Source organism: Anomaloglossus baeobatrachus, chromosome 2, assembly GCF_048569485.1.
Source record: "Anomaloglossus baeobatrachus isolate aAnoBae1 chromosome 2, aAnoBae1.hap1, whole genome shotgun sequence".
In the NCBI taxonomy this organism is placed as follows: domain Eukaryota; kingdom Metazoa; phylum Chordata; class Amphibia; order Anura; family Aromobatidae; genus Anomaloglossus; species Anomaloglossus baeobatrachus.
In genome coordinates, this window is record NC_134354.1 from 754,556,182 (window position 1) to 754,578,520 (window position 22,339).

Here is a 22,339-nt window from a genome sequence, read left to right on the forward strand (position 1 = left end):
TGAGCGGGCACTACCATGCTCGGGTGCTCAGTACTCGTAACTAGTGATGAGCGAGCACTACCATGCTCGGGTGCTCAGTACTCGTAACTAGTGATGAGCGGGCACTACCATGCTCGGGTGCTCAGTACTCGTAACTAGTGATGAGCGGACACTACCATGCTCGGGTGCTCAGTACTCGTAACTAGTGATGAGCGGACACTACCATGCTCGGGTGCTCAGTACTCGTAACTAGTGATGAGCGGGCACTACCATGCTCGGGTGCTCTGTACTCGTAACTAGTGATGAGCGGACACTACCATGCTCGGGTGCTCAGTACTCGTAAATAGTGATGAGCGGGCACTACCATGCTCGGGTGCTCAGTACTCGTAACTAGTGATGAGCGGACACTACCATGCTCAGGTGCTCAGTACTCGTAACTAGTGATGAGCGAGCACTACCATGCTCGGGTGCTCAGTACTCGTAACTAGTGATGAGCGGACACTACCATGCTCAGGTGCTCTGTACTTGTAACTAGTGATGAGCAGACACTACCATGCTCGGGTGCTCAGTACTCGTAACTAGTGATGAGCGGACACTACCATGCTCAGGTGCTCTGTACTCGTAGCTAGTGATGAGCGAGCACTACCATGCTCGGGTGCTCTGTACTTGTAACTAGTGATGAGCAGACACTACCATGCTCGGGTGCTCAGTACTCGTAACTAGTGATGAGCGAGCACTACCATGCTCGGGTGCTCAGTACTCGTAACCAGTGATGAGCGGGCACTACCATGCTCGGGTGCTCAGTACTTGTAACTAGTGATGAGCGAGCACTACCATGCTCGGGTGCTCAGTACTCGTAACCAGTGATGAGCGGGCACTACCATGCTCGGGTGCTCTGTACTTGTAACTAGTGATGAGCAGACACTACCATGCTCGGGTGCTCAGTACTCGTAACTAGTGATGAGCGGACACTACCATGCTCAGGTGCTCTGTACTCGTAGCTAGTGATGAGCGAGCACTACCATGCTCGGGTGCTCTGTACTTGTAACTAGTGATGAGCAGACACTACCATGCTCGGGTGCTCAGTACTCGTAACTAGTGATGAGCGAGCACTACCATGCTCGGGTGCTCAGTACTCGTAACCAGTGATGAGCGGGCACTACCATGCTCGGGTGCTCAGTACTTGTAACTAGTGATGAGCGAGCACTACCATGCTCGGGTGCTCAGTACTCGTAACCAGTGATGAGCGGGCACTACCATGCTCGGGTGCTCAGTACTCGTAACTAGTGATGAGCGGTCACTACCATGCTCGGGTGCTCAGTACTCGGAACTAGTGATGAGCGGGCACTACCATGCTCGGGTGCTCAGTACTCGTAACTAGTGATGAGCGGACACTACCATGCTCGGGTGCTCAGTACTCGGAACTAGTGATGAGCGGGCACTACCATGCTCGGGTGCTCAGTACTTGTAACTAGTGATGAGTGAGCACTACCATGCTCGGGTGCTCTGTACTTTTAACTAGTGATGAGTGAGCACTACCATGCTCGGGTGCTCAGTACTCATAACTAGTGATGAGTGGGCACTACCATGCTCGGGTGCTCTGTACTTTTAACTAGTGATGAGTGAGCACTACCATGCTCGGGTGCTCAGTACTCGTAACTAGTGATGAGCGGGCACTACCATGCTCGGGTGCTCTGTACTCGTAACTAGTGATGAGCGGACACTACCATGCTCGGGTGCTCAGTACTCGTAACTAGTGATGAGCGAGCACTACCATGCTCGGGTGCTCTGTACTCGTAACTAGTGATGAGCGGGCACTACCATGCTCGGGTGCTCAGTACTCGTAACTAGTGATGAGCGGGCACTACCATGCTCGGGTGCTCTGTACTTGTAACTAGTGATGAGCAGACACTACCATGCTCGGGTGCTCAGTACTCGTAACCAGTGATGAGCGGGCACTACCATGCTCGGGTGCTCAGTACTTGTAACTAGTGATGAGCGGACACTACCATGCTCGGGTGCTCAGTACTTGTAACTAGTGATGAGTGAGCACTACCATGCTCGGGTGCTGAGTACTCGTAACTAGTGATGAGTGGGCACTACCATGCTCGGGTGCTCTGTACTTTTAACTAGTGATGAGTGAGCACTACCATGCTCGGGTGCTGAGTACTCGTAACTAGTGATGAGCGGGCACTACCATGCTCGGGTGCTCAGTACTCGTAACTAGTGATGAGCGGGCACTACCATGCTCGGGTGCTCTGTACTGGTAACTAGTGATGAGCGGGCACTACCATGCTCGGGTGCTCAGTACTCGTAACTAGTGATGAGTGGGCACTACCATGCTCGGGTGCTCAGTACTTGTAACTAGTGTAACTAGTGATGAGTGAGCACTACCATGCTCGGGTGCTGAGTACTCGTAACTAGTGATGAGTGGGCACTACCATGCTCGGGTGCTCAGTACTTGTAACTAGTGATGAGTGAGCACTACCATGCTCGGGTGCTGAGTACTCGTAACTAGTGATGAGTGGGCACTACCATGCTCGGGTGCTCTGTACTCGTAACTAGTGATGAGCGGGCACTACCATGCTCGGGTGCTCAGTACTTGTAACTAGTGATGAGTGAGCACTACCATGCTCGGGTGCTCTGTACTTGTAACTAGTGATGAGTGAGCACTACCATGCTCGGGTGCTGAGTACTCGTAACTAGTGATGAGTGGGCACTACCATGCTCGGGTGCTCAGTACTTGTAACTAGTGATGAGTGAGCACTACCATGCTCGGGTGCTGAGTACTCGTAACTAGTGATGAGTGGGCACTACCATGCTCGGGTGCTCAGTACTTGTAACTAGTGATGAGTGAGCACTACCATGCTCGGGTGCTCAGTACTCGTAACTAGTGATGAGCGGGCACTACCATGCTCGGGTGCTCAGTACTTGTAACTAGTGATGAGTGAGCACTACCATGCTCGGGTGCTGAGTACTCGTAACTAGTGATGAGTGGGCACTACCATGCTCGGGTGCTCAGTACTTGTAACTAGTGATGAGTGAGCACTACCATGCTCGGGTGCTGAGTACTCGTAACTAGTGATGAGCGGGCACTACCATGCTCGGGTGCTGAGTACTCGTAACTAGTGATGAGTGGGCACTACCATGCTCGGGTGCTCAGTACTTGTAACTAGTGATGAGTGAGCACTACCATGCTCGGGTGCTGAGTACTCGTAACTAGTGATGAGTGAGCACTACCATGCTCAGGTGCTCAGTACTCGTAACTAGTGATGAGCACGCACTACCATGCTCGGGTGCTCAGTACCCGTAACTAGTGATGAGCGAGCACTACCATGCTCGGGTGCTCAGTACCCGTAACTAGTGATGAGCGAGCACTACCATGCTCGGGTGCTCAGTACTCGTAACTAGTGATGAGCGAGCACTACCATGCTCAGGTGCTCAGTACTCGTAACTAGTGATGAGCGAGCACTACCATGCTCGGGTGCTCGGTACTTGTAACTAGTGGTGAGCGGGCACTACCATGCTCGGGTGCTCTGTACTTGTAACTAGTGATGAGCGGGCACTACCATGCTCGGGTGCTCGGTACTTGTAACTAGTGGTGAGCGGGCACTACCATGCTCGGGTGCTCTGTACTTGTAACTAGTGATGAGCGGGCACTACCATGCTCGGGTGCTCAGTACTCGTAACTAGTGATGAGCGAGCACTACTGATGCTGTAGAAAAATGCAGCGGACTCACTGACTGCTCAGCTCTGCTACATACAGGGCTATGTGGCATAATGCAGTGAGGCTTTGTAGTAGGTGAGGCAGCACTGAGCGCACTTCTACATTAATCCATGGAATCTTGGAAAACTTATGATAGTGGAAGAATAAGAAGCTTTAACCTCCCTCTAGTGGCTAATATCAGCACTGCACACTCCATTAAGTAAGTGATACTGAACACAACTGTTGTGTGTGTAAGTCCATAGAGAAGCAGATACTTAGGAAGGATCCATAAAGATTGAGATTAATCAGTTTTACACTATATAAGATGCAAAAGGTAAAAAAAAAAAAAAAAAGAATCCTCTCTCCTCCTGCACCAGTCTGGGTTTTGTATTGTTTATGATTATTGTACTTGTCCATATTATGTATACCCCTTTCACATGTAAAGTGCCATGGAATAAATGACACTATAATAAAAAAAAAAAAAAATTTAGAAAAATAAATAAAAAAAAAATAATAATAATAAAAAAAATATTAATAATAATAATTTATAGTACAAACAATATGGATGTAGCAGAGCTGATATTGTTATTTGTATTTAGATCATTGGAAATATATTTGTATGCATTTATGACTATTACTCTATGACATGACTTTCCAACTGCCACAAGACCATGACTCCCTCCAGTATAGCCTGACATCTGCAGTTTGAAAGAAAAAAAAAAAAAGGAGGAAACACTGGCACCATTCAGCGAGCTAACCGCTTTATCCTCCTATTCCAGGGTTATATACGCATTATATGGCAATAAATTCCATTGCATACTGGCCTCGGTGCTCATTCCAATAGACCACAATTCACAATATCTGGATGGACTTGTGGAAGCGTCAGTTGTAAAGGAGCGAAACGGCCGTCGTTTCACGGATTGTGTGTTCCTACCTCCCTCACGCCTTTCCCTCTGACCTGATGGTTGAATAAACAGCTTTTTTTTACCGGTGTGCCTTCCGTCTGACATCCGCAGTTTGCTGGGAGTTGTAGTTTTTCAATAACTGACGTCGTATGTTTGAGGCTGTAATTCTACACGTAGGGATGGCAACATTATAACACTAAGAGTAGTCATTTTGATTAATTCACATTCAATAAACCTCTAAAAAAAAAAAAATTGGCACCGGATACAAAATTAATAATTTCTTATCCCGTTAAAATTAGAAGCTTCCGATGTAATTGGAAAACTTTACTTCCCTATTAAATTGCATGACAAGTTTTGACTTTTGCTTCAGTGAAGTCCCCGGAGACTCACAAAGCGGAATCCTTTTATTACTAAACAACATGAACGAGCTGCTACTATTAAAAAAGCCATTTTCATTTTATGACCATGCAGCACAAAAATTACCATGTAACATGCTGAGGAGGACTCCTGCATTTCCCCCGTCACTGATTTACGACTATTCTCCTAAAAAAAAAAACCCCTATTCAAAATCCTCCATCGTAAAAGCTTCATACAATTCATGGGATCAAACGGGATACTGAATAAATTGTCCTGGAGCTTCTATCCTCAGAAGCAGTGCCAGTCTTGTCCAGCTCCAGTACCAGACTAAGCCTAAAGACAAAGGGTGGCGCTATTTATGTAAAAAGAAGCATCCTTTTTTCAATATCCTTTTATAAGTGTATTTTTGAAGTCCAAGGATCAGTGTCAATGGACAAAAGTGAGGTTCTTCTCATCACGACCAATGCATATTTTCTATTAAAACTCCAAGTAACAGCTCATGGGACGACATACTGTTGCCCAACTCATTGGGGGTACCCCCTAATCATGGTACTATTATGGGTGCATCCTAAACATTGCAGAACTTATTTATAGTGCATGCACCATAGATATGGAGGTTGGCCTTCATTGTGAAGGCTCCCTGGTCATGGTCATACATGCTTATTACGGGAGCACCATGCTTATGGTAGAACATCTTGCCCCCTGATTATGGTATTATTTACCCATTGTGGGTGCAACTTGGTCATGGTAATACTCAAATCGTTGATGCAACCTGGTCATGGTACTACTCTTAGTTGGTGCAACCTGGTCATGGTGCTCCTCATAGTTGGTGCAACCTGGTCATGGTGCTCCTCATAGTTGGTTCAACCTGGTCATGATGCTCCTCATAGTTGGTGCAACCTGGTCATGGTGCTCCTCATAGTTGGTGCAACCTGGTCATGATGCTCCTCATAGTTGGTGCAACCTGGTCATGGTGCTCCTCATAGAAGGTGCAACCTGGTCATGGTGCTCCTCATAGAAGGTGCAACCTGGTCATGGTGCTCCTCATAGAAGGTGCAACCTGGTCCTGGTGCTCCTCATAGAAGGTGCAACCTGGTCCTGGTGCTCCTCATAGAAGGTGCAACCTGGTCATGGTGCTCCTCATAGTTAGTTCAACCTGGTCATGATGCTCCTCATAGTTGGTGCAACCTGGTCATGGTGCTTCTCATAGTTGGTGCAACCTGGTCATGGTGCTCCTCATAGTTGGTGCAACCTGGTCATGGTGCTCCTCATAGTTGGTGCAACCTGGTCATGGTGCTCCTCATAGAAGGTGCAACCTGGTCATGGTGCTCCTCATAGAAGGTGCAACCTGGTCATGGTGCTCCTCATAGAAGGTGCAACCTGGTCATGGTGCTCCTCATAGAAGGTGCAACCTGGTCATGGTGCTCCTCATAGAAGGTGCAACCTGGTCATGGTGCTCCTCATAGAAGGTGCAACCTGGTCATGGTGCTCCTCATAGAAGGTGCAACCTGGTCCTGGTGCTCCTCATAGAAGGTGCAACCTGGTCATGGTGCTCCTCATAGTTGGTGCAACCTAGTCATGGTACTACTCTTAGTTGGTACAAACTGGTCATGGTGCTCCTCATCATTGATGCAACCTGGTCATGGTGCTCCGCATAGTTGGTGTAACCTGGTCATGGTGCTCCTCATAGTTGGTGCAACCTGGTCCTGGTGCTCCTCATAGTTGGTGCAACCTGGTCATGGTGCTCCTCATAGTTGGTGCAACCTGGTCATGGTGCTCTTCATCGTTGGTGCCTCTTTATTTACATGTGCACCCTGGTTTTAGTGCTAATCATTCATTGTGGGTGCACCCTGGGCATGGATTCTACTTTTTTTGTTGTGGGTGGACCATGGTTATGGTACTACACATTTTATTGCCCCCATGCTATGGTACTTTATCATTTATTGTACGTGACACCTGGTCATGGTAGTTCTCCTTCAATGTCGGTGACCCCCAGGTCATGCTACTATTAATTTATTGTGCGTGATGCCTGGCCATGGTGGTACTCCTTCATTGTAGGTGACCCTTGGTCCTGGCTCAATTTATTATAGGTGCCCTCTGATCGTGGTAAACCTCGTAGATTGTTAATATCCCCAGATCTTGGTACTATACCTTTATTGTAGGTGCCCCCTGATCATAGTACAACTCATCTGCTGTTTAATTGTACCACCTGTTGTCAATTTGCTGCGTAACAATGTGACTGAAAGACTATTTTATATTTTTTAATGCTTGTTGTTGAAACATGTAAGGTCTCGGCTATTGACTGTGGTGGTCTCTTACCGTGTATTATAATATGCCTCAATACATGTGACATTTTATGGACAATTGAAGAAGATTCATACTTTTTTATAGTTGGCATTTCGTGATGCAGCTCCTAACCAGAGCTCCTCCCTGAGAAGCCTCAACAATCCCGTGATGAGTACCAGGACTGGGTAAGCTGACTCTTCCATCCCCAATTTCCCAATTTCAAACTCATCTACTGTAGGTGCCTTTTTGTGGCGGTAAAATTGGAAGATTATTAATACCCCCAGGTCATGGTGCTATACCTTTATTGTAGGTGCCCCCTGATCATAGTACAACCATCTACTGTAGGGGCCCTATGATCATAGTACCACTCATCTACTATAGGTGCCCTATGATCATAGTACCACTCATCTACTATAGGTGCCCTATGATCATAGTACCACTCATCTACTATAGCTGCCCTATGATCATAGTACCACTCATCTACTGTAGGTGTCCTATGATCATAGTACCACTCATCTACTGTAGGTGTCCTATGATCATAGTACCACTCATCTGCTATAGGTGTCCTATGATCATAGTACCACTCATCTACTGTAGGTGTCCTATGATCATAGTACCACTCATCTACTGTAGATGTCCTATGATCATAGTACCACTCATCTACTATAGGTGTCCTATGATCATAGTACCACTCATCTACTATAGGTGTCCTATGATCATAGTACCACTCATCTACTATAGGTGTCCTATGATCATAGTACCACTCATCTACTATAGGTGCCCTATGATCATAGTAGCACTCATCTACTATAGGTGCCCTATGATCATAGTACCACTCATCTACTGTAGGAGCCTTTTCGTCATGGTTGTACTCATCTACTGTTGGGGCACCTTGATCATAGTACTTCCCATCTACTGGAGGTGGCCTTTCATCATGATACTACTCATCTACTTGAGGTGCCCTTTGGGCATGGTACTACTCATCTACTGTAAGTGCCCCCTTATCATAGTACTACTCATCTATTGTAGGTGCCCCCTGATCATAATACTACTCATCTACTATAGTTGTCCTTTGGTCATGGTACTACTAGTCTACCGTAGGTGGCCCTTGATCATAGTACTACTCATCTATTGTAGGTGCCCCCTTATCATAATACTATTCATCTAATATAGTTGTCCTTTGGTCATGGCACTACTCATCTACCGTAGGTGGCCCTTGATCATAGTACTACTCATCTACTGGAGGTGACCTTTGCCCATGGTACTACTCATCTACTGTAGATGTAACCTGGTCATGCATGATACTACTCATCTACTGGAGGTGCCCTTTGGTCATGGTACTACTCATGTACTGTAGATGTAACCTGGTCTTGCATGATACTACTCATCTACTGGAGGTGCCCTTTGGTCATGGTACTACTCATCTACTGTAGATGTAACCTGGTCATGCATGATACTACTCATCTACTGGAGGTGCCCTTTGGTCATGGTACTACTCATGTACTGTAGATGTAACCTGGTCATGCATGATACTACTCATCTACTGGAGGTGCCCTTTGGTCATGGTACTACTCATCTACTGTAGATGTAACCTGGTCATGCATGATACTACTCATCTACTGGAGGTGCCCTTTGGTCATGGTACTACTCATGTACTGTAGATGTAACCTGGTCATGCATGATGCTACTCATTTACTGGAGGTGCCCTTTGGTCATGGTACTACTCATGTACTGTAGATGTAACCTGGTCTTGCATGATACTACTCATCTACTGGAGGTGCCCTTTGGTCATGGTACTACTCATCTACTGTAGATGTAACCTGGTCATGCATGATACTACTCATTTACTGGAGGTGCCCTTTGGTCATGGTACTACTCATCTACTGTAGATGTAACCTGGTCATGCATGATACTACTCATCTACTGGAGGTGCCCTTTGGTCATGGTACTACTCATGTACTGTAGATGTAACCTGGTCATGCATGATGCTACTCATTTACTGGAGGTGCCCTTTGGTCATGGTACTACTCATGTACTGTAGATGTAACCTGGTCTTGCATGATACTACTCATCTACTGGAGGTGCCCTTTGGTCATGGTACTACTCATCTACTGTAGATGTAACCTGGTCATGCATGATACTACTCATTTACTGGAGGTGCCCTTTGGTCATGGTACTACTCATCTACTGTAGATGTTAGCTGGTCATGCATGATACTACTCATTTACTGGAGGTGCCCTTTGGTCATGGTACTACTCATCTACTGTAGATGTAACCTGGTCATGCATGATACTACTCATCTACTGGAGGTGCCCTTTGGTCATGGTACTACTCATGTACTGTAGATGTAACCTGGTCTTGCATGATACTACTCATCTACTGGAGGTGCCCTTTGGTCATGGTACTACTCATCTACTGTAGATGTAACCTGGTCATGCATGATACTACTCATTTACTGGAGGTGCCCTTTGGTCATGGTACTACTCATGTACTGTAGATGTAACCTGGTCTTGCATGATACTACTCATCTACTGGAGGTGCCCTTTGGTCATGGTACTACTCATGTACTGTAGATGTAACCTGGTCATGCATGATACTACTCATTTACTGGAGGTGCCCTTTGGTCATGGTACTACTCATGTACTGTAGATGTAACCTGGTCTTGCATGATACTACTCATCTACTGGAGGTGCCCTTTGGTCATGGTACTACTCATGTACTGTAGATGTAACCTGGTCATGCATGATACTACTCATTTACTGGAGGTGCCCTTTGGTCATGGTACTACTCATGTACTGTAGATGTAACCTGGTCTTGCATGATACTACTCATCTACTGGAGGTGCCCTTTGGTCATGGTACTACTCATGTACTGTAGATGTAACCTGGTCATGCATGATACTACTCATCTACTGGAGGTGCCCTTTGGTCATGGTACTACTCATGTACTGTAGATGTAACCTGGTCTTGCATGATACTACTCATCTACTGGAGGTGCCCTTTGGTCATGGTACTACTCATGTACTGTAGATGTAACCTGGTCTTGCATGATACTACTCATTTACTGGAGGTGCCCTTTGGTCATGGTACTACTCATCTACTGTAGATGTAACCTGGTCATGCATGATACTACTCATCTACTGGAGGTGCCCTTTGGTCATGGTACTACTCATGTACTGTAGATGTAACCTGGTCTTGCATGATACTACTCATCTACTGGAGGTGCCCTTTGGTCATGGTACTACTCATGTACTGTAGATGTAACCTGGTCTTGCATGATACTACTCATCTACTGGAGGTGCCCTTTGGTCATGGTACTACTCATCTACTGTAGATGTAACCTGGTCATGCATGATACTACTCATTTACTGGAGGTGCCCTTTGGTCATGGTACTACTCATGTACTGTAGATGTAACCTGGTCTTGCATGATACTACTCATCTACTGGAGGTGCCCTTTGGTCATGGTACTACTCATGTACTGTAGATGTAACCTGGTCTTGCATGATACTACTCATCTACTGGAGGTGCCCTTTGGTCATGGTACTACTCATGTACTGTAGATGTAACCTGGTCTTGCATGATACTACTCATCTACTGGAGGTGCCCTTTGGTCATGGTACTACTCATGTACTGTAGATGTAACCTGGTCATGCATGATACTACTCATCTACTGGAGGTGCCCTTTGGTCATGGTACTACTCATCTACTGTAGATGTAACCTGGTCTTGCATGATACTACTCATCTACTGGAGGTGCCCTTTGGTCATGGTACTACTCATGTACTGTAGATGTAACCTGGTCATGCATGATACTACTCATCTACTGGAGGTGCCCTTTGGTCATGGTACTACTCATGTACTGTAGATGTAACCTGGTCATGCATGATACTACTCATTTACTGGAGGTGCCCTTTGGTCATGGTACTACTCATCTACTGTAGATGTAACCTGGTCATGCATGATACTACTCATCTACTGGAGGTGCCCTTTGGTCATGGTACAGTGCACTGAAGAAGGTGACCACCATATACAGTAGATGCATTGTGCACCGATCCTTCCTACCTAACACTTCTTGCTGTCAATGAATCTAAGATGTCCTTTTCTAATTATCTAATATAATGTCAGTCTTGGTAATATAATGCATATTTTAGGTCATTATTAAAACTCTCTCAAACTTTGAGATCTTTAAAAAAATATTGTTCATCTCTCCTGGGGATCCTTCTGTTGGACCATGGAAGGTCCTGTTGGGTGGATTGACCCAGTCTTTAATATGGAACGTAGATGTGGTCAGATACAATGTAACACGTCTGCAGATGGAGACAATCGATAGAATGAATCCTTGGAGTCTGATGTCCTGAATTAGCCGGGCAGAACGGATGATCTGTAGCATCATGGGGCTGTGATGTAGTGTCTGGGTGTTTCCTTGTGGATCTCAGGTGGAACATGAAAAGGTTTTTCCATTTGAGGTATAGTACCTCTACTTATACCCTATGTATACGGATCAGGCATGGATCGTACAAGGTGCATCACTCCATATCTCACATCTGCCTGAGTCAAGACTATTACACACATTCCTATTCCAAAAGCCCTGACTATGGAGGAATGCCGAGGCCAGCCAATAGAGGCAGGACACCGACGTAAAGCGATAGCAATGGATGGAAAGTTATCATTGCAACATATACAGATGTAGCAGAGCTGAACATGTCACTGACCTGTCTCCTATACCTTATATTACCTGCAGAGGTGTGGAAAGCCACAGAAACTACAAACTATCACCTTTGTTGAACCAAATGACAAACTCAGCTCTGCTACATCTTATATAGATGATACACACACACACACACACACACACAGTATATATATATATTATTAAGGAGGACACTGACTCATTACCATGATTATACAGTTTATCGTATAACTCTTGACTAAGGTTAAACACAATTACACCGTTATTTAAAGCGACGGCTCATGTAATTATTCAGCGCCTCTTACACCTAATTAGCCGCATCAGGCTTAGATGACTCATTAACGATGATCATCTTGCAATTGACCAAATCACAACCATACTTCCAATATCATCATCATAAAAAAGGAAATAGTAACTATCCTTGTTTCCTCCGGATTCTCCGGTTTCCTCCCACATTCTAAAGACATTCTGATGGGGAATATAGATTGTTAGCCCCAATGGGGACAGAATGATCACATATTTCCTCCCACTCTCCAAATACATACTATAGGGAATGTAGATAGTGAGCCCCAATGGGGATAGGGATGATCACGTATTTCCTCCCACACTCCAAAGACATACTTATAGGGAATGTAGATTGTGAGCCCCAATGGGGACAGAGATGATCATGTATTTCCTCCCACACTCCAAATACATATTTATGGGGAATGTAGATTGTGAGCCCCAATGGGGACAGAGATGATCATGTATTTCCTCCCACACTCCAAAGACATATTTATAGGGAATGTAGATTTTGAGCCCCAACGGGTACAGAGATGATCATGTATTTCTCCCACACTCTAGAGACATATTTATAGGGAATATAGATTGTGAGCCCCAATGGGGACAGAGATGATCATGTCCATTGCAAGAAGCAAAACTTTGCCCCAATGATCTACAATGCTTCCAGCCATAAAGTCCTCTATAGGGTTTACTCTATTATTCTTGGTCAATGGCATTTTGGAGACACCTGTTAACCCATTCATGGTACTAGTTCCACAGTGATATTCCATTTCAGATAATATCCCCCCCAAATCCAATGAGATGGCCCCATCTGCTAGTTTCCTCCAGTTTCCTATCCTTGTTTCCTTCGGATTCTCCAGTTTTCTCTTACATTCTAAAGACATTCTGATAGGGAGTGTAGATTGTGAGCCCCAATGGGGACAGAGATGATCACGTATTTCCTCCCACACTCCAAATACATACTTATAGGGAAAGTAGATTTTGAGCCCCAATGGGGACAGAGATGATCTCGTAATGAGTAAAATAAACAAATAAATGAACTATCCCTTTAAGGAAACAACTACACAGTCCATTATTACAAGGAGCAAAACTTTGCCCCAATCATCTATAATGCTTCTAGCCATAAAGACCTACATAGGGTTTACCCTATCATTCTTGGTCAATGGCATTTTGGAGACACTTGTTAACCCATTCATGATACTGATTCCTCAGTGAAATTCCATACCAGATAATATCACCCCGCAAATCCAATGGGATGACCCCCTCCTGCTTGTTTCTTCCACTTTCCTATCCTTGTTTCCTCCGGATTCTCCAGATTTCTCCTACATTCTAAAGACATTCCAATAGGGAGTGTAGATTGTGAGCTCCAATGGGGTCAGTTGATCACCTATATCCTCCCACACTCCAAATACATATTTCTAGGGAGTGTAGATTGTGAGCCCCAATGGGAACAGAGATGATCATGTAATTGACGAGTAAAATGAATAAATAAATGAATGAATGAATGAATGAACTATCCCTTTAAGGAAACAACTACACAGCCCATTGCAAGAAGCAAAACTTTGCCCCAATCATCTATAATGCTTCCAGCCATAAAGTCCTATATAGGGTTTACCCTATCATTCTTAGTCAATTGCATTTTGGAGACACCTGTTAACCAATTCATGATACTGATTCCTCAGTGAAATTCCATACCAGATAATATCCCCCCCAAATCCAATGAGATGACCCCCCCCCCACCCCTTGCTAGTTTCTTCCAGTTTCCTATCCTTGTTTCCATCAGATTCTCTGTTTTTCTCCCATATTCTAAAGACATTCCAATAGGGAATGTAGATTGTGAGCTCCAATGGGGACAGAGTTGATCATGTATTTCCTCCCACACTCCAAATACATACTTATAGGGAATGTAGATTGTGAGCCCCAATGGGGAAAGAGATGATCACATATTTCCTCCCACACTCCAAAGACATACTTATAGAGAATGTAGATTGTGAGCCCCAATGGGGACAGAGTTGATCATGTATTTCCTCCCACACTCCAAATACATTCTTATAGGGAATGTAGATTGTGAGCTTCAATGGGGACAGAGTTGATCATGTATTTCCTCCCACACTCCAAATACATACTTATAGGGAATGTAGATTGTGAGCCCCAATGGGGAAAGAGATGATCACATATTTCCTCCCACACTCCAAAGACATACTTATAGAGAATGTAGATTGTGAGCCCCAATGGGGACAGAGATGATCTCGTAATGAGTAAAATAAACAAATAAATGAACTATCCCTTTAAGGAAACAACTACACAGTCCATTATTACAAGAAGCAAAACTTTGCCCGAATCATCTATAATGCTTCCAGCCATAAAGTCCTATATAGGGTTTACCCTATCATTCTTGGTCAATGGCATTTTGGAGACACCTGTTAACCCATTCATGATACTAGTTCCTCATATCTCATTCCAGCTAATATCCCCCCAAATCCAATGGGATGACCACTCCTGCCAGTTTCCTATCCTTGTTTCCTCCAGATTCTCCAGATTTCTCTTACATTCTAAAGACATTCCAATAGGGAATGTAGATTGTGAGCCCCAATGGGGACAGAAATAATCACGTAATGAGTGAGTAAAATAAATAAATAAATAAATAAATGAACTATCCCTTTAATGAAACAACTACACATTCCATTATTACAAGAAGCAAAACTTTGCCCCAATCATCTATAATGCTTCCAGCCATATGTAGGGTTTACCTTATTCTTGGTCAATGGCATTTTCAAGACACCTGTTAACCCATTCATGATACTGATTCCTCAGTGAAATTCCATACCAGATAATATTCCCCCCAAATCCAATGGGATCCCACCCACCCCACCCCCTGCTAGTTTCTTCCAGTTTCCTACCCTTGTTTCCTCCAGATTCTCTGGTTTTCTCCCACATTCTAAAGACATTCCAATAGGGAATGTAGATTGTGAGCTCCAATGGGGACAGAGATGATCACGTATTTCCTCCCACACTCCAAATACATACTGATAGGCAATGCAGATTGTCGGCCCCAATGGGGACAGAGATGATCACGTATTTCATCCCACACTCCAAAGACATACTTATAAGGAATGCAGATTGTGAGCTCCAATGGGGACAGAGATGATAACGTATTTCATCCCACACTCCAAAGACATACTTATAAGGAATGCAGATTGTGAGCCCCAATGGGGACAGAGATGATCTCGTAATGAGTAAAATAAATAAGTAAATGAACTATTCCTTTAAAGGAAACAACTACACATTCCATTATTACAAGAAGCAAAACTTTGCCCCAATCATGTATAATGCTTCCAGCCATAAAGTCCTGTATAGGGTTTACCCAATCATTCTTGGTCAATGGCATTTTGGAGACACCTGTTAACCCATTCATGATACTAGTTCCTCAGTGATATTCCATACCAGATAATATCCCCCCCCAAATCCAATGCCTCTGCTGCTCAGTACTCTGCAGCCAGTTGCATCCTTCTCAGCATGAACTTCCAATGCCTGCATGACAGCCCAGCCTGAATCATTGCACAGCAAGAACATCAGCCTCCAATAAGTCTCCTCACACAAAAAACCCATGCCTTACCTGGCCTGCCATAGGATTCCTGTGTGTCAGTTATTGCCTCTGTGTATCATTCCACTATTAGGTAAAGTCAGTTCTCTGTGATCTCCAGCCAAAAGGGAAAGGAGTTTTGTGTGATTTGTCCTGAGTGTCCAGCATTCCACAGTGCCTAGTGATGTATGTCCAGGTCTCCGGCAGCTGCAGGCTCCCTGTGCCCATGCCACCCTCTCTGGATATTGGAGGATAGGTGATGCACCTTTTCTGGTTGGTGGCTTGTGTATAACAATTTTTCATCCAATGCTTTCCCTTTTCTGTGCAGCTGGGCGCCTCTCACTGGCTGTGTCCTTCTTGTGAGCTGTCTCTCTCCTCCCTCCTCCCCTACCTCATTCTTTCTTTTTTTTTTTTTTTTTTTTTCCTATTCCCTTCTTATAGTCCCCAAATCCGCTCTCTCTCTGCTTTTCCTCATTACTTTTCTCACTGGCTGGAAGTGAATTTCTCCTTTTTCATACCTCCCTCTCCTGGTATGTTTGTGTTTTTCCCATCCCTTTCGCTCCGTCATCCTCTAAGTCTATACCTGTTTTCCTGACTCACAGCAGCGCATCGCCTCGTTCTTCCGTGCGAACGACAGCCCTTATTATTATATACCGTACCTGAGAAAAACGGATTATATAGGAAGCGAGCGCTTATTTATAGACGCATTGTAATTGGTATGGGCACGACATTGCTACGGATGTAACATTAGTGGCGGCATTAATACCGCCTTTGTATCACCAGCTGCAGCCTAATAATAATATTTACATAATGGGATTACAATTGTATCAGCAGCTGCCACATAATAATAATATTTACACAAAATTGTTGCAATTTGTAAACATTAATATTTACACAACATTGTTGCAATTTGTAAACATTAATATTTACACGACATTGTTGCAATTTGTAAACATTAATATTTACACAAAATTGTTGCAATTTGTAAACATTAATATTTACACAACATTGTTGCAATTTGCAAACATCCCTTCTAACCGTACAATGTAACAGTTCCAGACACATATATACATGCACGGTGTCACAAATGCCCATCTCACGTTGCACAACACAACGATACGGCGCTCGCGTCACCGGTCCGATATTGCAAACCTAATCCCGGTGGCATGTATTTAATGCCGGCTCGGTGTCTTTTTTTTTTTTTTGCACATCATGCTTCATTATTTTTTCATTAATCTGCAGCCAATCACTGCTGCATAAGCTGCTAAGTCACCAGCCCCTTTAGGCGTAAAACTGCTTTGCTACGATGCTCAGTGAATAAAATGCACAGCCGTTATCGTGACGTGACATTTTGTAGCTGCTCGTATGTGCGCACAAATGAGGAGGGCAGCGGGTAAATGGGAGAAGCAGACAGACATCAATGCTTTCAGTCCACGGCTCTGCCGCGCAGTCTGCACCGGGAGCCCGGGAGTCTGCGAGAGACTGGGAGAGTCCATGACAGGAGGGGAGGGGAGGAGAGGGGGGTCAGACTTCTCCAAGCTATAATAAGCTGTCAGAATAGCAAACTATCTGTCACGTAACATATTAAGGTCGACGATTCCTACATTTCTAATTTGACTGGAGAATTGGGAAGTCGCACTTTGCAGTTACTGCGCTAGAACTGTGCCGTCCCCGGTAGACCTCTGATGTCACGGTGGTGGGTACGAGTGGAGATGTGGCCGTACCGGGCGCGTGCGACAGGGGGTTAAAAATAATATTAAGAAGGAGAGTGAAAAATAATAAAATAAAGAGTTTGTGGCGCTAGTTGGGATGTTCGGATTTGGTATGGCCGGGCACTGCTGGAGGTCCCCAGGAGTTAAGTGGTGATGCACAGTACCTAACCCTAACCCTAACGTCTATGGTATGGCCAGGCACTGTTGGAGGTCCCTAGGAGTTAAGTGGTGATGCACAGTGCCTAATCCTAACCATAACGTCTATGGTATGGCCGGGCACTGCTGGAGGTCCCCAGGAGTTAAGTGGTGATGCGCCTTGCCTATCCCTAACCCTAACCCTAACGTCTATGGTTTGGCCGGGCACTGCTGGAGGTCCCTAGGAGTTAAGTGGTGAGGCACAGTGCCTAAACCTAACCCTAATGTCTATGGTATGGCCGGGCACTGCTAGAGGTCCCCAGGAGTTAATTGGTGATGCACAGTGCCTAACCCCAACCCTAACGTCTATAGTTTGGCCGGGCACTGCTGGAGGTCCCTAGGAGTTAAGTGGTGAGACACAGTGCCTAAACCTAACCCTAATGTCTATGGTATGGCCGGGCACTGCTGGAGGTCCCCAGGAGTTAAGTGATGATGCACAGTGCCTAACCCCAACCCTAACCCTAACGTCTATGGTATGGCCGGGCACTGCTGGAGGTCCCTAGGAGTTAAGTGGTGATGCACAGCGCCTAACCCTAACATCTACGGTATGGCCGGGCACTGCTGGAGGTCCCCAGGAGTTAAGTAGTGATGCACAGTGCCTAACCTTAACCCTAACATCTACGGTATGGCCGGGCACTGCTGGAGGTCCCCAGGAGTTAAGTGGTGATGCACAGTGCCTAACCCTAACGTCTATGGTATGTCCAGGCACTGCTGGAGGTCCCCAGGAGTTAAGTGGTGATGCACAGTGCCTAACCCTAACGTCTATGGTAAGGCCGGGCACTGCTGGAGGTGCCCAGGAGTTAAGTGGTGATGCACAGTGCCTAAACCTAACGTCTATGGTATGGCCGGGCACTGCTGGAGGTCCCCAGGAGTTAAGTGGTGATGCACAGTGCCTAACCCTAACCCTAACGTCTATGATATGGCCGGGCACCGCTGGAGGTCCCTAGGTGTTAAGTGGTGATGCACAGTGCCTAACCCAAACCATAACGTCTATGGTATGGCAGGGCACTGCTGGAGGTCCCCAAGAGTTAAGTGGTGATGCACAGTGCCTAATCCTAACCATAACGTCTATGGTATGGCCGGGCACTGCTGGAGGTCCCCAGGAGTTAAGTGGTGATGCGCCTTGCCTATCCCTAACCCTAACCCTAACGTCTATGGTATGGCCGGGCACTGCCAGAGGTCCCCAGGAGTTAATTGGTGATGCACAGTGCATAACCCCAACCCTAACGTCTATGGTTTGGCCGGGCACTGCTGGAGGTCCCTAGGAGTTAAGTGGTGAGGCACAGTGCCTAAACCTAACCCTAACGTCTATGGTATGGCTGGGCACTGCTGGATGTCCCCAGGAGTTAAGTGGTGATGCACAGTGCCTAAACCTAACCCTAATGTCTATGGTATGGCCGGGCACTGCTGGAGGTCCCCAGGAGTTAAGTGATGATGCACAGTGCCTAACCCTAACCCTAACATCTATGATATGGCCGGGCACTGCTAGAGGTCACCAGGAGTTAAGTGGTGATGCACAGTGCCTAACCCTAACCCTAACATCTATGATATGGCCGGGCACTGCTAGAGGTCACAAGGAGTTAAGTGGTGATGCACAGTGCCTAACCCCAACCCTAACCCTAACGTCTATGGTATGGCTGGGCACTGCTGGAGGTCTCTAGGAGTTAAGTGGTGATGCACAGTGCCTAACCCTAACGTCTATGGTAGGGCCGGGCACTGCTTGAGGTGCCCAGGAGTTAAGTGGTGATGCACAGTGCCTAAACCTAACGTCTATGGTATGGCCGGGCACTGCTGGAGGTCCCCAGGAGTTAAGTGGTGATGCACAGTGCCTAACCCTAACCCTAACGTCTATGATATGGCCGGGCACCGCTGGAGGTCCCCAGGAGTTAAGTGGTGATGCACAGTGCCTAACCCAAACCATAACGTCTATGGTATGGCCGGGCACTGCTGGAGGTCCCCAGGAGTTAAGTGGTGATGCACAGTGCCTAACCCTAATGTCTATGGTATGGCTGGGCACTGCTGAAGGTCCCCAGGAGTTAAGTGGTGATGCACAGTGCCTAACCCTAACCATAACGTCTATGGTTTGGCCGGGCACTGCTGGAGGTCCCTAGGAGTTAAGTGGTGATGCACAGTGCCTAAACCTAACCCTAACGTCTATGGTATGGCCGGGCACTGCTGGAGGTCCCCAGGAGTTAGGTGGTGATGCACAGTGCCTAACCCTAACCCTAACCCTAATGTCTATGGTATGGCCGGGCACTGCTGAAGGTCCCCAGGAGTTAAGTGGTGATGCACAGTGCCTAACCCTAACCATAATGTATATGGTTTGGCCAGGCACTGCTGGAGGTCCCTAGGAGTTAAGTGGTGATGCACAGTGCCTAAACCTAACCATAATGTCTATGGTTTGGCCGGGCACTGCTGGAGGTCCCTAGGAGTTAAGTGGTGATGCACAGTGCCTAAACCTAACCCTAACATCTATGGTATGGCCGGGCACTGCTGGAGGTCCCCAGGAGTTAAGTGGTGATGCACAGTGCCTAACCCTAACCCTAACCCTAATGTCTATGGTATGGCAGGGCACTGCTGAAGGTCCCCAGGAGTTAAGTGATGATGCACAGTGCCTAACCCTAACCCTAACCATAATCCTAACATCTATGATATGGCCGGGCACTGCTGGTGGTCACCAGGAGTTAAGTGGCAATGCACAGTGCCTAACCCTAACCCTAACCCTAATGTCTATGGTATGGCCAGGCACTGCTGAAGGTCCCCAGGAGTTAAGTGGTGATGCACAGTGCCTAACCCTAACCATAACCTTAACATCTATGGTATGGCCGGGCACTGCTGGAGGTCCCCAGGAGTTAAGTGGTGATGCTCAGTGCCTAACCCTAACCCTAATGTCTATGGTATGGCCGGGCACTGCTGGAGTTCCCCAGGATTTAAGTGGTGATGCACAGTGCCTAACCCTAACCCCAATGTCTATGGTATGGTCGGGCACTGCTGAAGGGCCCCAGGAGTTAAGTGGTGATGCAGAGTGACAGAGGGCTGTCCCCTTACCCCCTAAACTAGGGTTGGTCCCTGGGGAAGTAGAGGTTGGGATGGCGCAGAAATGACTGGGAGCTTTTACGTTTTAATGAAGATTTGCAGAACATTCCAGAACATTTCTCAAAGCCTTCACAATGATGGTGGATCTTCATGCCCTTATGAGAGTTTGGTTTCTCTGCTGTGTGGTAGTAGTGTATTCCTCCTACAGCTACTTCCTTACCTGCGAATAGGTGTCTTGAAATCCTGGGATTTTCAGGACAAGAAAACTCTGGATCTTTAATCCCTTCCAGCGAATAGTCAACTTGAATCCTGAGGGAAAACTCACTGTTTCTTCTAGAAGTTTCCAGACGCAATCATGTCACTGAACTCCTGGACAATTTCACTGCTTCTTATGAAAAGGCTAATAGCAGTCTCTCAGTTTGCCAGTGACCTTGGAAGTCCTGGTGGCCTAGGGACTGATACCCTGCCAATGTGTAGGTGGCCCCTCCAGAGGTTTTAACAGTTACCTCAGGTCAGGACCGTCTCCATATTACACTCCTCTCACACGCTGACACCAACTTCAACTGCCACTCTCCAAATTTACCTCACACCTAAGCTTCTCCCTTTTCTCCTTCTAGGGCGCACACAAGGCTTGTTATCAGCTCAGGGGAACAGCCCCAGTGAGGGAGTGTGGGCAAATGCTTGTATGTAGTGAACAGCAGAGAAAACTGAATCTCAATAAGGCTAGCAAGACATGTTATACATATTGAAATACACATGAAGCCATTATTTGTGGCGACTCAGGCACAGGGCACCACAGATAGATGGGTCGAAAGACAGTCTTCTATCCAGGGGTGACTATATCATTGGTGCAACCAGGGGCCCAAAAAGTAAGGGGGGCCCATTTCTACCTCCAAAGCAAGCATTATGATGAGCTATTGGATTGCAAATGACCCATGTACTATTCTTGCACAAAGGCCCTCTCCTTTGTCATCATGTGTTTGCTGCAAGATCTTCATAGCTTTTTTTTATGTTCCCAATTTGGTTTACAAAAGGGGAGTCTGGCTTTTAAAGCACATTTTGAGATACCTCATCCAATAGCAGGGACAGAGAGGAAGTCCAAATGGACAGCACATAGAGTTCAATGGGCACCGTGTAGTTCTTCACTTGTCCTTAGGTGGTGCTGTAGGAGAATTGAGCTCTGTCCCCATACAGGGTATACTTTATCAGTTATTGACTATTATTATTATTATTATTATTATTATTATTATTATTATTATTTATAGAGCACCATTGATTCCATGATATACAAGTCCCAGGAGGAGTGTTCATAAAATATCACTTTGCTCATATACTTTGCATTGCTCATATACTTTTTCATAATTCTATGGTTACATGCCCATTAGTGATAGGCGGTCCTGGACTGTAAAAGTCCGGATCCGCGTGGTTTCAAAACTACCCGGGTGCTGGACCTGGGCCCGGGATTCTCAGGGAAATTTGGCTATTGATCTGGGACTCGGGAAATAAATAAATGAATAAAGGAAAAATAAAGAAAATAAGAATGAAGCAAGTGGCGCTATACGTACCGAGTCTCCGGCACGGCTGTAACTGCTTCCAGGGTGGCTCATTCAC

At 45.9% G+C, this 22,339-nt stretch overlaps 1 protein-coding gene across 1 annotated transcript in view; it reads right to left on the reverse strand.

Annotated features, from left to right (window-relative positions):
* Nucleotides 1-16,139, reverse strand: part of CNTN5 (contactin 5) — a 2,293,676-nt gene extending 2,277,537 nt beyond the window's left edge. Inside the window, exon 1 of the mRNA XM_075337481.1 lies at nt 15,819-16,139. The gene's annotated coding sequence lies outside the window, so the exon portion shown is untranslated. The remainder of the gene's footprint in view (nt 1-15,818) is intronic.
* Between the last annotated feature and the right edge of the window lie 6,200 nt (nt 16,140-22,339).